Here is a 13,661-nt window from a genome sequence, read left to right on the forward strand (position 1 = left end):
CAGGGGACAGCGGCGGATTTCCCTTTCTTCCAGCCCACGATGCCTAGGGGGCCAGCGGCTGGGCTGCGTGGGGCTCTGCCCAAAGCACTTCGAGGCGGGATTGAGGGGCTGCAGCTGGCTAGGGGTTGCTGCTAAGTGGACCGGGCGCCAAGTCTCCGAAAGGGCAGCAGCTGGGACCGAGGTGCTAAAAGCGGGAACAAGGGGCACCTGATCCGAGGAAGCTGACGTCTTGAGGGCGGAGGACCGCCGAGCGCAGAGCCTCCCCTCCTTGCTGCCCCGAACCTCCCCTGCGAGTCCTCCACCTTGGAGACCTGGGACCTGGGAGAGCCGGGGAACGCGAGAAGTACGGGGCAGAGACTGCTTTCCTGAAGGTGAATCGTTCCGTCCAATTGCCTTTCCCCAGAGAGCCAAAGGGAGGGCGGGAGAGGGGGCCGGAGGATGTGTGTGTGTGCGTGAGAGGGGGAGACGACGTGAGGCGAGAGGAAAAGTCTTGACTCGGCGTTCAAAGCAAACAAATCAGATATGGAGTAGGGCAGGTAATTGCTGCAAGACCGCCTCGATTCTCGCAGTCGGGGGAGCCGAGCGCGCCCCGCGCCTCCGACGAGGACCGCGGGCGACCGCGGGCGCAGGCCAGGGCTGCGGGACTTCGGCTTTGCCTCGGTGAACACATCTTTTGATTACTTTGACACCGTGGAATAGAGAGTGGGGAAAGAGAGCCGAGGCTCGGGCGCTCCGCCTTGCACCCGCTCTCAGGGGACTCCAGTTTGGATGTCAAGAGATTCCTGAACCCTCTTTGCGATCGGAGGAGGAAACACGCGCGCGCACACACACGCGCGCTCAGGGCCCCACTCACACGCCCTCCACGAGCACACACCGCCAGACTTGGGTTCCCTATGCCCCAGAACGGCGACGGCGGATTGGCATCTCGGAAGCGATGCAAGCGCGATAAGGTCGGCGCCGGCCCGCGGAAGCTGCAGGACCATCGCTAGGTGTTGCCGCCACCAGGAAGCCGGGCTGCAGGTAGGTGCGAGCCGCGTCTCCCGCCCCGCGCGGGCGCTGGGGACCCCGCGGCAGCTGGAGGACCCGCGACGCCGAAGCCCTCCCCTCCTCGGGGGTCGGGGGCGGTAGGGGGCCCGCCCCGGGAAGGCGCGAGGTGAGAGCAGGTGCTGGCTGGGCGCCCGGCTTCTCCCTCGCGGGCGGTCGGGGTAGGGGCGGGGGTAGAGGGACGCGGAGAGGGGATCAAGCACGCCGAGGAGGCTCCGGGAGCGGTGCCCTCCCTCCCTGCCCCATTTCTCCCAGCACAGCGAGCGACCCGGGCGAGGGTTGCAGTGGGTTTTCATTCCGTTCCCCAACCGACCCAATCCCGCTTGGTAACCATTTTGGACTCCTGATGAGTTGGGGGTCGCGTTCAAGAGAGGATCACTGGGATGTGTCAGGTCGCCTTTCTGGAATCCCCACTTTCTGTCCACTTCTGATTAGTTAATTCTTGGGCCTGTCTGCAGAGGGTGGGCGTTTCAGAGAGGCTGTTCATTTCCCCACCTCTAACTATGTTCATGAAGAATCATCACGGTAAGTTCCGGAGCCTCATTTATTTAAAGATTTACTTCGATTTGGGAACGGACACCTCATGACGGAATGAAATAAAGCTTTAGTGAGGGATTCTCCAGGAGAGCTTTAGGAAAAGGATCATTTTACGAACAACGTTCAGGAGAAGGACAGCTTGGAGAAACGAATGGTGGGGTTTTTTTTTTTTTTTTTCTTTCTTTCTTTCCTAATATTTTCCTCCCAAATCTTGTTAAGGGTACACGGCTTATCTGCCCCACGGCTTTGCTGTCCCTTCTCCCCTTCTATTCCAAAAGGCCAGGTTCCTACCAAGAGCTGTTCTCTTTAGGCTACTGATCTGCACTTGCCAGTGGGGAACATGTTATTTCCAGAAACGGCCTTTGCAAAGGAAAGTTTGATATCCGTCGCCGTATTTCTCCTAGAACTGCAGACTGAGCTATCTAGTCTCTACTTGAAAAGGAGGGGCTGTGGGAGCTTGCTGAGCCCCCGGGTAGACGCGATGCTTTCCTATTCAGTATTCCACTTCCTGACCGAGTGTTAACCGCCTCCAGCGTTTGGAATCAGATGTGTACTTCCTATAGTGGCTAGCGAGCCTCTCTTCCCCGTGAGTTGGCTTGACTTTGGCTTGTGGCAATAAGACAGAAAAGAACAAGACTGTCCGTTTGGTGAGTGTTAAATCCCATCTTGGATTTTGCAAAAATCATTTTTGAAAAAACAACCCCCCCCCCCCAATACAGCCTTCGCTTGAAAAGTACCCCCATAGCAGTTAGTGCAGAAGGGTCCTTCCCTCAGGACAGGATGAATTCCAGTGATTATTGACTGGATGATAATTATCTGGTTCCTGTCTTCCCAACTAGATTGTTTGAGACATCAGTTATCAGACTGTTATCAATTAACACTTTAATACTGCTCTACTAGGCAATGTAACTTAAGACAAATGAGTAATTTAAGATTTCTGTGTAAAGGTGCTAAATGGCAATAACTAGCAAAGGAGATTGGAAACACCTCTAAAGCCCTTAAAAAAACAGCAAGAAGATTATTTGTATTTATTCCAGCCTTTCCATGTTAGCACATGTATTCTTGGACTGGTGAATCTTTTACAGTTTCAAATTTGGTGCCCAGCATCCTTAAAAACAATCAGATGCGTTTTTCTCTTTTCCTACTTTATCTGTTCTGGATCTCATCCTGAGTCCATTGTTTGCATTTTGACCATTTTAGAGCCTTAAGTTTTAAAGCCACCAGTAGCCATTGAAGAGCTGATTTTATTCTTATTTTCTTAATTTTTGGTGAAAAAACTGGATTACAATATTTATAGGTATAATGCAATGAGAGCAGAGCTACTACCAACTGAATGCTTAGGCACAGTGACTCTTACGAGGAAGAACACAGTTTTAGTGAGTTGTTTTATTAACGTTAGGCATTTTTGGAGACTAAAATCTTGAGTTGTTTCTTGCCCTTTAAGAAACTTGTGTAGTTGAGAATATTTGAACTTACATATTTATACATAATGCTATGATGATGCCTCTTTAAGAGGAACCAAAAACCTTGATATTAAAGCCAACACCTATAATGCTACAAGTTGTGCCAAAGGGGAATCTAAGGTTTCTAAGTATGTGTGATTTCTGAATCTGAAAAATGTTGGCCATTTTAACAATGATACATGGAAAATGAAGATTTATGGAAATGCCCATGGATCTGTGACCAAAAAGGTACATACTGCTTAGAGAACACAATAGAGTATTTACTAACCACCAAGTTATAAAATGTGATGACACAGCTGTAAAAAGATCTGTTTTTAGACATGGCCACATTTTTTTTTTTTTTAAATTTATAGGGATGAAACTTAGGGGGTAATAAAAGATTTTATAAAAATTATTTTGTATATTATTAAAAAGTTTTAGTGGTCCTGGATCTAATCTCTTCAATATCTCATTTTAATGATGATCCTTTGACAAGACGTTTTTGAATATTGAAATGCTGAAAGTGCATTTTAGGGTTGATTTACTATAATTGCCAGTATGGATTAACCTATACGTGTAGGATAAGATGGGCCTTTGCAGCATTTTCCAGGCATTATTGTGGGCTGTAGTAAAAGGTATTGTCAGATTCTGCCGAAGTTCAGCTGCGACTGCAAACTGATGACCATTTGCCTGTCTGATGTATGTCCCAAACTAGGAGTGTTCCAGAGTGTCATCAGCTACTTCTAATAGGTTTGAGAAGATGAAACAACAGAGTGCAAACAGTTCAGTACCCCCGCTTTGACTTCTCCAGTATTTTATTAGGGATGCCTCATTAAGTCGTATTATTCTGCAGCTGTTTTGTTCATTGAAGATTCAAGTAAAAATAAAGAACTTGACTGTGCAATGCAGTTTTGTTTTCTTGGTGAAAAACCCTAAGTTGAAGTAAAATAAGCATCTAACATCGTCCCTTCTGATCTGTACCTGACATCTACAAATGCAATTTATCAACCTGTCCTTAGTAATGCCCCATCAAAACAAAGAGCAGACATGCATTCCTACAGGCTGCTGCTAGATAGGGAGGCCAAACTAGCTAAATCAGCTTCATATCTGGTCTCCATATTTCCACAGTATTTGACGTGATTTATCTTGCTTACAACCCATTGATCTTTTTTTTTTAAATGCTATATAATATGGTGTATTTGCCATTTTGTTCAAAATTCTTTGGTTAACTTTATTTTGAACTACTTGAAGCATATTGAATTAGAGCACTGGAAGAACAGGAATAATTTTATAAGGAAGTTACCGTAAGTCTTTTTAGAGAGAAGTTTTACTTTAGATTTGGAGCATAGTCTGAAACAAGGGAGATGGAACAGTGGGCCCAGCAAACAGAATAAGAAGTTCATTTTTATTTTTTAGCTGTCATTGACCACTGCTTTATTTAGTCATTTTTTAAGAAGTCTGATTTATTCATTTGGCACGTGATTCAGGTGTCCTTGCCAGTGAACTATAACAAGTCTTGTTTTCTACTTATTTTCAACAGAAATTTAACAGGTATGGTTGGACCTGTTGGAATGTGAAGAAATGCAGTATTTAAATCTAAATTTCTGTGTTATCTACCTAATCTTTATCTCTCTCTATATATATCCATATGCATTAGTATGTATGCTTTTAATGGCACCCATGTAAAATATTGGTTTTATGTTAAAGAAGAAAGAATGACTTTCAAAACAGTCTACATTTTTCACTTTTTTACATGATTTACTTACAGTGCAACTGTACCTATGGTTTAACATATGGTTTATGATTGAGTTTTACTGTTTAAACCACTGTTGCATATAGTGTATTTTTCTCTTTAGTTTTTCTTCTGGAGATACTTTTATTTGTTAGGGGACGAATGCAAAAAAAAAAAAATTCAACTTTATCCTTCATGTAGAGGTGCTTGGGATGTGTTTATTGACCCTATGACTGGGAATTTCAACACATTTAAAACTCTGAATATATTTGTATGCCATCTTTATTAGATATGCCGTCCCCAGTTAAAACAAACCGTGCACTACATTAGAGCATACTACTCCAGTTTACAAATGGTATCTATAAATTTCCCAGAAACATCTTGATATATTTGAAATTTGTTAGATTTCCAAAACCCACCCACTTCCAAGGTGTATACCACATGTATATGTTGGAGCTCATCCTGCGCTGTGATGATAGGGAAGCAAGTCACTGGAATCAGTGAAATTCTCACCTATTTAGGTGATTGATTGATATTGCCATTGGAAACTAGAAGACCTTCAGGTAACTTCTGGATTCAGGTGAAAACAATATATAAGTTACAAGGAGAATATTCCATTTTGTTCACAGTGATCCATATGGGGTATGAGACATAACTAAGGAATCAGAATTATGTTTCTATTAGATGAAGTCCTTTTAATCACTTCAATTTCCCAAATTATTCCACAGGAGCTGTAATTGTCTTATGATTTCCCCTGAATGGCGTTTAGCAAAGGTACATCCCCCTTTCCTTTAGCCATAGCACAAACATACTCATTTAATTCAACTTATATTGTTTTATACAGTAAATTTTTGAAATTCTTGAGAGTGGTTGGTTATTGTGATAATGTTGCATTCTTAGCAATTACAGCGCTGGGCTGAATTTAGTACGTTGACAAAATGGGGACAAGCAGACAACAAGTCTCCTTTGCTCTTTTATCTTCGTGTGTTACGTATAACTTAACTCTTTACAGAAAGCTTGGAGAGTGCACAGTAGCTTTTAATGAATGCAAGGTTAGTTTCACTAAATATTTTTGTTTCTTTTTCTTTCTTCTTCTTCTTCTTTTTTTTTTTTTTGCTATGAAGTAGTCCCTTATAATTTTATGCATGTGAATGGGCAACTGTGTTGACCTTTAAAGGTCATGCAAAAATTTTAAAGCTTTCAATTTATAGAGTTAATTGCCTATGGCCTCCTGTTGCTGCATATAGAGCTTTCTGCTGAGTTTAATAATACAGCATAACACTTTGGTTTTCTGTGGTGGATTATGCAGCTTCTATGAGGAAATTATGAAAGTATTGGTAGTAAGCACTATGACAGAAGATTTTTGGAAAAGCGTATTTGTGCTTTGCAATTAAAGTTTTCAAGTCTGAATGGCCTGGGCCACAAGGAGACAGATTCTTTCTGGTACCAAAAAAACCTGATCCTTCAGACTTATTAACTATATGTACGAAACTATGCCATGGTTTTATTTGATTTTTGGGTCCGTTTATCTCATTCACATCCTTCTTAGATATTCCATTGAGAATTGTATTTAAATATTGGAGGACCTTAATATGCTTGCTCTCTGATGAAAAAGACTAGGTGAGGAAAATCAGGCTGGATTATTTGTCCCAGTCTTTTCCCTATCTTCATAGTCTTTTTCCTTAAGGAGTAAGCAAAAGCAGGCAACTGGAAAAGGGGTATGCAGTCATAAGAAACTTAGTAACAAAAGTTCAACCTAGTAATAAAACACAGAGACTTTTGTTAGAATATATTCTCCCAGAGGGCAGGCCTTCTGTAGCTCTAATTTTGTCTGCTGGAACAATGGAGCTTTATATACTGATGGAGTGAATTTGTGACTACCCAGATAAATCAAGAATTCAGACACAGCCAATTCAGACCATAGGAGGAAAGCAACCTGTACACTCACGTTTCTTATTTGCATTAGTTTATGGGCAGTTCCAAATGTATTTGAAGTGGAAAAAACAGGTTAATGTGACCATTTCCTTCTTAGTTTCGTTCTATCTTGTTATAGGGGAGTAGCACACTCCCATTTGTTGGTGCTGGCAAGTGTAGCAAATTCCTCCTTAGACTGGCCATCAGACATGAGTAACAGGGACTGGGTCCTGCTTTGATTTGTGTTTTCTACAGAAAGTCGAGTTGAATTGAGTGAAACTGCTCTAACTGTAGTTCTTTTATGGTATATAATGAGAATGGAGGTGGATGATTCACCTTTCAGTCAGGCAATCCAAAGGCCAACAGGAGAATGCAAGGGCGTTGCAATCTTGTACTTCATAAAACGGGCCCCATTTGGGGCAGCTTTAAGTTCGAGGAAAATTTCTTATTTATTTATTTATTTATTTATTTATTTGACAGAGAGAGAACTCACGTAGACAGAGAGGCAGGCAGAGGGGGAGGGGGGGGGGGGGGGGGGGGGGAAGCAGGCTCCCTGCTGAGCAGAGAGCCCGATGCGGGACTCGATCCCAGGACCCTGAGATCATGACCTGAGCCGAAGGCAGCAGCTTAACCCACTGAGCCACCCAGGTGCCCCTCGAGGAAAATTTCTAACGATTTTTTTTTTTTTTAGCTTTAGTTCTTGAAATGTTCTATCACAGTAGTTTCCTGCTAAGATACATGTATTTAGGTTTATTGCAAACTCCTTTTAGATTGATTGTTGGTATGTTTATAAATATACCAGAATTGGGTCAAAATTTAGATTTTGCTATTTGAAGATACCTTTGCTAATCGTATCATTTGTTGAGTGGTTAAAATTCATTGGCTTGCCTTTTGGTTAGTGGGTACGTTTTGAAAACGACTATTGCAAAACCAATGTAAGGCAGTGATGAGAGCTCTGGAGATGCTTCTGTAGCTCTACAAAATAATTAATAATAAAGTTAATAATAAATGACCTGTAGCCACAAGAACATCACTTCGTTTCTCTGTGACTCAGTTTCTTGGCAATGTATTTTTTTAGTCAAGTTTGCAAGACAATTAAAAATGTAATTCCCATCCCACATGTCCAGAATTACCAAGCATCATGGGGTGGGAGATATAATAGTACTGCAGGACATACCTTTTAGTTAGGAAGTCAGACATCTAGCACATGGTTCCTGGAACACTGGTAAGTGTTCCATAAATGCTTTTCAGTAAATGGTCTGTGACAGCTGTTCAGCTTTATCAGATTGGAATGATGGGGTGCCTTCAGCTTGGGTCATAATCTCAGGGTCCTGGTGAGGGCCACCCATCCCCATTGGGCTCCCTGCTCAGCAAGGAGCCTGCTTCTCCCTCTCCCTCTGCCCTTCCCCCTGCATGTGTGCTCGCTCTCTCTCTCTCTCTCTTTGCCAAATAAATAAAATCTTAAAAAAAATTGGGATGATGATGATTATGGTAATGACCAAAGACTCTAGATGTGGGTACATAGGATTGAATCAGATGAAATCTCATAATACAGTGTAGCCATTTTACCTAGTTTACATGATGCTGTTTTGCTGCAAACCAAGTTGTGATAGGCCATGAGTCTTAGGCTTGTTAGGATTACAGGTCTTCTCTCTGCTGCCAGTTTTCACAGTCACTGAAATAATTTCTTTTTTTAATGAACCCAAATAAATCTAGGCTAGCAAATGAATAATCTTTGTATACTTGTTGGTAGTTTTTGTTTTGTTTTGTTTTGTTTTTAAAGATTTTATTTATTTATTTGACAGAGATCACAAGTAGGCAGAGAGGCAGACAGAGAGAGAGAGGGAGAGAGGGAAGCAGGCTCCCCGCCGAGCAGAGAGCCCAATGCTGGGCTTGATCCCAGGATCCTGAGATCATGACCTGAGCTGAAGGCAGAGGCTTAACCCACTGAGCCACCCAGGTGCCCCTGTTGGTAGTTTTTTTTTTTTTTTTTTTTAAGATTTTATTTATTTATTTGTCAGAGAGGGGACTTGATCCCAGGATGCTGGGATCATGTCCAGAGCTGAAGGCTGACACTTAACTGACTGAGCCACCCAGACGTCCCTACTTGTTGGTAATTAAAGACATGCATTCAAAATCTGTGTATGAATTTTTGAGAATTTATAATTCTGGGAAAGTTCCTTCATTCAGTAAGTATTGAGCACACTCTAGGTGCTTGGGGGGTATGTTGGTAAAGAATAAAGACAAAGGTACTTGCCCTCATAGAATTTACCATTACAGTATATTCAGGTTTTGAAATGAATCTGGAGGAATGATTCAACAATGTATTTTACTGTGTCTGCTCTTTCTATTAATTCTTACTTATAACTGTGAAATAACCGTTCTGAAAAGAAATAGATAAAATAGTTAAAATGTTAGAATCAGAATGAATTGTGTAGAAAAATATGTATTTTTTTAAGGGGCATTTATTTAAGTTGAGGTACTAAGTAATGTGATGCATTCATTACATCCAGCTCACAAGGTCTATGATCAAACTGAGGATGGTATAAACTATAGCTCCTTTTCCTGAATGACAAATGAAAGAATAAATGCAGGTAGATTGAATGACTTGAGATCGATAAAGGGTCGAAATTCAAAAACCTAGAGGGGTCAGGCTGGGAATGTGAATGAGTGAAGCAGACCAAATGGAAGATAACAAATGACAATGGACACTCAGCCTCAGCTACAGTGTTGGGGAGACTGTAGGGAGTGGTGAAGATTGTGGTCAGCATCTCAGTGGGACAGCTGAACCTTGGCTTCATTTGTTGCCATGTTGGAATGTGGGTCTGGTGTTGCCAGATTTTCTGATTTGTAGAAGAGAGTTAGATATACAGATATTTTTTAAATGTGAAAGTTCCAGATTTATAAATGAAGTGAATGAATTCAAATTTGAAATACTGTGTGGGCTAACAGGTATATCTGTAGGTCATATGCAGGAGAAGGGGCGTGAAGGTGCTGCTGTTGACGGATGTGTGAGGACAGCTAGTTAAGGAGATGATCGTGTGCTGGCCCTACTGTCATTTCTACCCATAATCCTCTAACCCCACCTGCATTTGGAGCCAGGGTTGTTCCCAGTTAAGGGCTCAGCAGGAGGAACTGAATGATAATGAAGGATGGTTCATTCTCACCCCTGCGTTTAGTTTGCTTTCTTCTTTTTGACTCAGCATACCAGTGATGCTGAGCTCACCTTGAAGTTGGTAGTGTCTTGAAGGGCTTAAGGGATGTGCTGAGAATGCACAAGTTCAAATTGATGTCAAATATTTGGAACAGGCTCTATAATTCTGTAATGCCTTATTTTAGGTCAGTGCTTGTTAAACTTGTACTGCACACAAATCATCTGGGGTGGGGGCTGAGATTCTGCCTTTCTGACAAGCTCCTAGGTGAAGCTGTTGGTCTTGGCCCATAGACTACAGTTAGCATTGCAAGGTTTTAGAGAGCTCTTCGCCACTGAATTTTATTCCATGCATGTAGCCAGGTGGGAGGCCTCCCACTCTTACTCTCTGACAGGTTTCTCCCTGTAGTGAGCAGCCTAAACCTGGCCACTGACTCAGAACACTTGCCTCAAAGGTTTTCTAATCTGAGCTTGGAATTTATAAGCATTTGCTTTATTTACTAGCCTTCTATTTAGAGACTATATTTTACCCCAAAGAATAAATCAGAAATTGTCTGTTTTTCAAATACTAAGGCAAGTTTGGCTTACTTCCTATAGTTTAAAGAAGTAAGTGTATTTCTCAACTATAGCGTTGTATTATACATGGATGTATTCTAGCGTACAAGGTCAGTTTTAGCCCTCCAAATCATTTCTGGAATTTCAACAGCAATTACTTACTCTTAGGGCTTGAATGTCAAAATTTTGGCCACAATGTCTAGATTTTTGTTCTATTTGAGTAGTTTTTATGAATAGATGAGAAGATGGACTTAAAAGTGATGGTTTTGTGTATTGATGGAGCGTATACCACTTTTTTTTTTTTAAGATTTTATTTATTTCTTTGACAGAGACAGATCACAAGTAGGCAGAGAGGCAGGCAGAGAGAGAGGGGGAAGCAGGCTCCCCGCCGAGCAGAGAGCCCCATGTGGGGCTCAATCCCAGTACCCCGAGATCATGACCTGAGCCGAAGGCAGAGGCTTTTAACCCACTGAGCCACCCAGGCGCCCTGGAGCATACCACTTTTAAGTGAATCTCTTTTTTGTTTTAGCTCTGCTGATAGTATATACTTTCCAAAAGTGGTCTCTTTACGATTGAAGATATAGTAACTTATTATTTAGGGACTTTGACTTTAGATTTTTTTTTTCCCCTAAACTGATATTACTAATGCCAGAGGTGTTCTAGCTCATTCTACCAGCTATTCTACTGAGGTCTGACCCGGACATGTCACAAGTTCAGTTTACTGGGCAGAATATTTGGTTGTCAGTTTTTTTTCCCCCCTTCAAGATTTATTTATTTATTTATTTAGAGAACACATGAGTTGGGGGAGGGGCAGAGGATGAGAAATCCTCAAGCTTACTTGCTGTTGAGCGGGGAGTCTGATGTGAGGACCCTGAGATGGAAATCAACATGGGTGGAAATCAAGAGTTGGCCACTTAACCCACAAAGCTACCTTTGTTGTCAGTTATAGCAATGCCCTGGAAATTCTTAAATTTTCTTAAGCTGATATATTAATTATAAACTGAGATTAAATTTAGATATGTGAGTCTGAGGGAAAGAAGCAATTCATTTTCTTGCAAGTTGTATGATATAGTTTGCAGTAGTAATGCTATTATTTCATACTCAATTTCTCTTATGTGCTTAGAAGTTTCTATCGTATAGAATACCTTTGCTTATAGTGGAGTCATGATATGAATTTTACTGAGTCCCTTAGACTGTAAGCTCTGTGAGGCAGAACGATGTGTGTCATGTTTCTGTTGATTCCCAGCACTTAGCATAATCTCTAGTACATAATAGGTACTTAATTAACATTCAATGGGAAGATGATTAATAGTTAATATTGATAGAATGTCTTTTTGTATGTTTCTTCAGTGTGCGAGGAAATACTCTGTGAAGAATTGTCATTTATTCTAATTGAGTGTGTGTGTGTGAAAAAGAGATTGGTCATTTTTTTTGACCTACGCTTTCTATCTCTAACCTGAAAGATACTTTAGTACTAAAAAATACCTGCATTTTAGGCAAATCATAAAGGACAAAAACATGTTGACAGATATTTCCATTCTTTCCACAATTTATTGTAACCTGGAGGTTTAGAGGCTATGTATGCTTGTGATTCCTCTGTTGTATAAATTAAAAAATATTTGTCAATGTCAAATTCAAGTGTGAATCACATATGGAGTATATTTTGATTGCTCTTGTCAGTGACTTGACTCATCATTCATTAGGGAATTTAAAGCTGTTTATTCTTATCTACATAATTACCATTTTCATAATTTATCTTGAACCAGATTTGCTTTTATCACCTTCAGGAACTCTATTGACTATGATACCATTGTTCTTGGCTTCAATGATATTGAAAACTATTAGTATTCTAATTTTATTTATTTATTTATTTATTTATTTTTAAGATTTTATTTATCTGAGAGAGAGACAGTGAGAGAGAGCATGAGAGGCGAGAAGGTCAGAGGGAGAAGCAGACTCCCCGTGGAGGTGGGAGCCCGAAGCGGGACTCGATCCCTGGATTCCGGGATCATGACCTGAGCTGAAGGCAGTCGCCCAACCAACTGAGCCACTCAGGTGCCCATAGTATTCTAATTTTAAATACAATTTAGTATGAATAGTATACATTCAAGGATTTATTGATTTTTTTTCACTTTAATCCTTCTACGTTAAGTAAAACTTTCAAACGCTTGCTGCCATGGAAGGTTTCACAAAATTAAAGCGCTTTCACTATATTTAATTATTAAGGAAACCTATGTAGATTATAAAACCAAAAAAGCCGACTTATTAGATTATTAAAAACTTTAATTTGAATTTTTTACATTGCCTCTATTTTAAAAGATTGCACTACATTTTATATATCAGTATATACATACACACACACACAAGCTATATACTTAAAAAGTTTCTCAGAGCCCTTGAATATGATGTCTTTACTCTTTGAAGTGTTTTTGGAACTCTTCAAGGAGTCAAAAGACAGGCTTTAAATCAAATGGATCTGGTTTTTCCCTGTATTGTCCCCAAACATTCATGCTTGTGTAATAGCGGACAACCTTTAGGTTAATGGAGTGAGGGTTCCTGTGGAACTTACTGAAAAAGAGATCTATCCTTATTCCTGCCTCAATCCCAAATATGAGATTAATGAAAAATTAGGTCTGGTGTAGTGCTGAAAGATTTTCAAAATCAACAAGTAGAATTAAAATCAAGCTTGTTGGTGAATTTTACCTTGGAGCAAAGTCCATGTTAACAGTCAACCCTTGCACCTTGAGGGTTTGAACTGTGTGGGTCCACTTACATGTGTGAGGATTTTTTTTTTCTGTTTTTGATAAATAGAGTGCTATAAGTGCTTTTCCTTGTGATTTTTCTTAACATTTTTTCTCTAGCTTACTTAATTGTAGGAATACAGTATGTAATACATATAACATAGGAAAAATGTGCTAGTTGACTGTGATGTTACAGGTAAGACTTTTGGTCAATAGCAGTTAAGTTTTGGGGGGAGTCAAAAGTTATATACAGATTTTCAGCTGTGCTGGGGGTTGGCACCCCTAACTCCCATGTTGTTCAAGGCTAGTGGTACTTCTAGGAAGAGTGGGTGAGCTATGGTTTTCCTTGCCTTGTATCTTTTTTTTTTTTTTAAAGAAATGTTTAAATTTTTTTTTTTTAAAGATTTTATTTATTTATTTATTTGACAGAGAGAGATCACAAGTAAGCAGAGAGGCAGGCAGAGAGAGGAGGAAGCAGGCTCCCCACTGAGCAGAGAACCCGATGTGGGGCTCGACCCCAGGACCCCGAGATCATGACCCGAGCC

General features: G+C 40.8%; 1 protein-coding gene across 1 annotated transcript in view; it reads left to right on the plus strand.

The window, feature by feature from the left end:
* The first annotated feature begins 590 nt into the window (after positions 1-590).
* Positions 591-13,661, plus strand: part of LOC111160217 (family with sequence similarity 19 member A2, C-C motif chemokine like) — a 477,542-nt gene continuing 464,471 nt past the window's right edge. The window contains exon 1 of the mRNA XM_022523128.1: positions 591-1,020. The gene's annotated coding sequence lies outside the window, so the exon portion shown is untranslated. The remainder of the gene's footprint in view (positions 1,021-13,661) is intronic.

This window comes from Enhydra lutris, unplaced genomic scaffold (assembly GCF_002288905.1).
Source record: "Enhydra lutris kenyoni isolate GAN:26980312 unplaced genomic scaffold, ASM228890v2 scaffoldscaffold74, whole genome shotgun sequence".
Classification (NCBI taxonomy): Eukaryota; Metazoa; Chordata; class Mammalia; order Carnivora; family Mustelidae; genus Enhydra; species Enhydra lutris.